Below are 4,715 nucleotides of genomic sequence, written 5' to 3' on the forward strand. Positions count from 1 at the left end.
AACAGAGGAACATCAAAATATATTAAAGTTCAGATGAATAAAATTTATAAAAATATGTGAAACTTAAAGTCCTTTGAACAAAAGCACAATACAAAAAAGTATTACATATTATTTTTTAATATTAATTAATATTTGTCATTATAAATGATTCTGGTGAAAATTAAAAAAAATATATTATATATATATATATATATATATATAGATGTATATATAATTTTTTTTTTTTAACGGCCATTATAAATGCTGATACCGATAGTTTGGGAAATGCCTAATATCAGCTGATAATATCAGCCCGCTGATATATTGGTCGGGCTCTAATAGGAAGATATATAGACTAATCATGAGAAACACAAAGACCCATGAGATTGCGCAGGTTGAGCACTTGTTTCTTCCCTACTATGTGCTACTTATGTGATCAGAAGACACCAATTAAAGCTTTCCCTTGTCAAGTGCTACTTAAGTGGCTGAATGTGGATGGGGCTAGTATTAAATAGGATATTGTATTTTGAAATTGGACCTTGTTTAGAGAGAATTACTTTGAATGCCTACAATTACTCTCTCAAATATGTTCACAGGGTTTTTTTACACAAATGAAACATAATATGGATTGCCAATATTCTGCCATATTCTCCTTGTGTTTAACATGTCGTAGCTGTCCTGAGAAAAACAGGTTCCTAATGTATGTGGTTCTACCAGAAGACCTTTGCAACTAAGGAGATTTCAGGTTATGAAATGCAGAGTGCATGGTATGTTGCTGACAAAGAGCGACCAGAAAGGTCAAGAGGTCTCTGGCAGACCCAGATGACTGGCCGGCTGCTGACCCCAGAACAGGCCTGTCACTCCAGCTGTCAGCCTGCAGAGAGCCAACAGAGAACAGCCGTCTAGTCTGTGGTCAACCTCCAGCATCAGGAGCAATAATCTGGGCTTAAAGTAGATGCATTTTGCTGAAAAACACTAATAACTTGATTTATCACTTTATATTTGCTTTTATCTAATCCGGTGGTTCCTAACTTTGAGGTCGGGACCCCTAAAGGGATTACAAGAAAAATGTGAGAGGTCACTATTTAAACAAAGATCTAAGTTTGTTAAAAATACTTGATAAATTCGAAGGAACTGCTAGCTCATTTTCAGTACTTTGTAATGTTGCGGAACTGCTTGTTTTCTCTAAAATTTAACAAGCCTAATATTTTATTTCATAAAAATGCAATTATATCCTCTGACTTTAGAAGAGGCACTCTTTGTTTCAGGTGGGGCACAATGGGGGCATCTAAAACACATTCCTGACGGCATTAGCTTAAGCCGCGTTTCGACACAAGGTTCTGGGGTAATTTAAGTCCCCAGAACTATTTTGAAGAAGTTGAAGCAGCCGCTCTATGTGTGTTTGACCGATCAACGTCGATCATCCTTGCAAACCCCATAAGGTTCCTGTACTTTCAGTACTACATACCGATAGGGACCTTTTAATGGAGGGAAATAAAGCCCTAAGACCTTACTTCAGACACGGCTTAGCATTGTTCTTCTGACATTGTTGGACAAAGATAGAGACTAAAATCGATGCGACTGGGGCCTGCTTCAGGGAGGAGGATTAACAAACCAAGTCTAACTGAGTTTTCAGTTCCAGAACAGCAGATTTGAGTTGGGTCATTCAACTCAGAGTAGGTTTACTCAGAGTTAAGCGCATGCCACCACTATAAGAAGGCAGCATGAATGGAGCCACGCTACTACAATTCACCATTTCAACAACAAAGTTGGCCTGCATACTCTACCCCTCTGGGACTGAAAATACTCACGGGCACATATAGTGAGTTTGAACATACAGTCTATAAGCAACATCCTTCTGCAAAAGAGCGAGAATTGGTAAGGAAGGAAATTCCTGCTCGAGGCAATGTGTATGTTCCTATATTGTGTATTCATTTCATGTTTAATTCCAAGTATAATATTATAGGTGAAAAGTAGTGGGTGTTAGTGATATGAGGACGGATGAGGTCATGTACATATCTAATGGACTGTGAAGAAAAAACATAATCTGAAAAGGAAAATGTACCCAATCAGTATCATCTCCCAATGTATGTTTACCTCCCTGCAAAGTACTAACATTACAGCTTCTTCATCAACGGGATTGTCGAGAAAAGGACATTCCATGTTCAAAAAAAACTTTCTAGTCTATAGTCCGTTCTATACTCTGCCGAGTTTCTAAAACAATTCTGATGAATGAATGGATGAATGAATGAGTAAATGAAAGAGCGTTGTGTCAGAGGGAAGCGACTGACAGAAGAAAACCTGCTCCCGACCAGGTTAAGTTTGCAGGCTCAGTTACCATAGTAACTGACTGATGTTAAGTTACCTCTCTTTCTGAAACGGGCTGGAGTTAACCCTCTCCCTCCCTCCCTCCCTCCCTCCCTCTCTCCCTCTCTCTGGTCCGATTATCCTTTTCCCTAGCCTCAGGGTTAACAATCTTAGAGTTTTCTGAAACGGGCCTCTGAAACAGAGATGACGTATTTTTTTTCCCCACACATTCTTCTTCCTTAAAAACCTACATTACCCACAATGCAACTCAACTCCAGACAGTGTGGTTGGAGTTGGCGCATTGCATATGACATATGCCTTTGGTGTGGGAGACCTGGGTTTGATTCCCACTGTGATACATCAACCAACGTGTCCCTGAGCAAGACCTCTAGTTGCTCCAGAGGCGTGCGACCTCTGACATTTATAGCAACTGTAAGTCGCTAAAATAGGATAAAATAATGAAAATTATTATTGTTGATGTTTTGTTAGCTTATTAACTCGGGTCCAGACTGGATTACCAATCGGGTCGAGTGAGCAACTACCAGGGACCCTAAGACCCTTAGGGCCACCAGTAGTTCCAGGTTCGATGTCTGTGTGGTTATTTGATTAATTGACTAAATCACTATATCAAACTGAAATTGAAATTAGGCTCTGAAAAACTAGTTTTCATTATGTATAAAATATACTATTCTCCCACGCTGCATATTCTACTTCAAATTTGTTAAATTTACCTAAAGGTGAAAGAGTGCAATGCACATACAGACAATGGTGGTGCAGGGCATGAGATGACTGAATGCGTTCTTGAAAGATAGAATTATTGTTCTTTTGTAGCTGCAGGTTATAGAAACCATCTGTCACTGAGGCTTGTTAAATAAAATAAAAATGCAAGAAGGGGATGGAACCTTTTCTGTCCTGGATTTACGTCCAAGGCATAAAAAGTGTTATCCAGTCTTCATTTTTACATTCCACAGGATCCTTCGCTTTTCTGAACAGTAAAAGAAAACAAGTTCCATCTGAGAAATGGCAAAGGCAGAGAAGACATGTGACTTATTTCTACATATGAGTTTTCCACCCCCCCATCATCATCCTGGTGGCTGATCCAGCCATTCTGTATATACTATGATGTGACATCACTGTCCCCTACTGGTGCTGCCAAAAAAGGTTAGTTTTTATTTTTCATCTGCCTTTAATTGTATCATTTCCTTTTTCTTCCTTCCAGTCATTGCTTTATTGTGTGGCTTGCAAATGATTCTAAGAGTAAAAGACATTTTAGAATCTCACTGACAGCTTGTATTCCAGATGTGAACATTATTTTTGTATATGTTCCTTTATGATGCTCAAACACACTTCCTGTAATGTAGGATCTTATGTCTGCAAAACAAGAACAATGAATGGATAAGAGTATTCCCCCCCCATTCTAGCAGCCTTGCAAAACGTTAAAAGATGGATGAAAGCGATGTTTAGGATCCACTGGGTGGCAGCAGTGCAGTATTCATTCAAACTGGCAGCTTATAAACTAATCTTTAGTTTTCCCTTGGTTTATCTTTGTCTAGTGGATGAATGGCTCAGAGCTCAATCCCACATCAAATAAGACTGAGGTGTTTCAGTTAAAAGCATAGGACTGTCTCTGGAGGGGAACACCAGGGTTTGGACAAAAGGGACCATCAACAAGTCTTTCAGCAACGTGGCTGTGATGGGGAATATGCTGGTCGATCTTGATGCTGTGCGCTTGAGAGTAAATTCCCTGAATGATAAAAAAAGTGCAGTCAGCACACTCCATCTAAGGAACTAAATTAAATCTATACCTATATAAATCTATACTAGCTTCATGCCTGTCCCACTGGACCTTGTTTATTCTACTGTGTATCCAAAGGTCACGCACATCCGATATATACAGATCTGACTTCCTTTCGCGCCCATCTTTAACTTTTCCCTACATCTCACTTTTATTATGAAATTGCCTGTTACATATAAAAAAAGATTATACATACAGGCAACGCAATTGGTCTTGCATTTTTTTCATCTTCAAAACATTGCCTAAATTAGAAACATCCTGTCTTAAAACAATACTGAAAAACAAGTCCATGCATATGTTACTTCCAGGCTGGACTAGTGTAATTCTTTATTATCAGGATGCTCAAATATGTCCCTTAAGACTCTCCATCTGATCCAGAATGCTGCAGCGCGTGTTCTGACAAGAACTAAGAAAAAAAATCGTATTTCTCCCGTATTAGCTTTGCTGCATTGGCTTTCTGTAAAATCCAGGACCAAATTTAAAATCCTTCCACTGATCTACAAAGTTCTAAATGGTCAAGCACCAGCACATCTTGAAGAGCTCATAGTACCTTATTGCCCCACTAGAGCACTGCGCTCCCAGAATGCAGAGTTACTTGTGATTCCTAGAGTCTCTAAAAGTAGAATGGGAGCCA

The sequence above is a fragment of the Etheostoma spectabile genome, chromosome 14, assembly GCF_008692095.1.
Source record: "Etheostoma spectabile isolate EspeVRDwgs_2016 chromosome 14, UIUC_Espe_1.0, whole genome shotgun sequence".
In the NCBI taxonomy this organism is placed as follows: domain Eukaryota; kingdom Metazoa; phylum Chordata; class Actinopteri; order Perciformes; family Percidae; genus Etheostoma; species Etheostoma spectabile.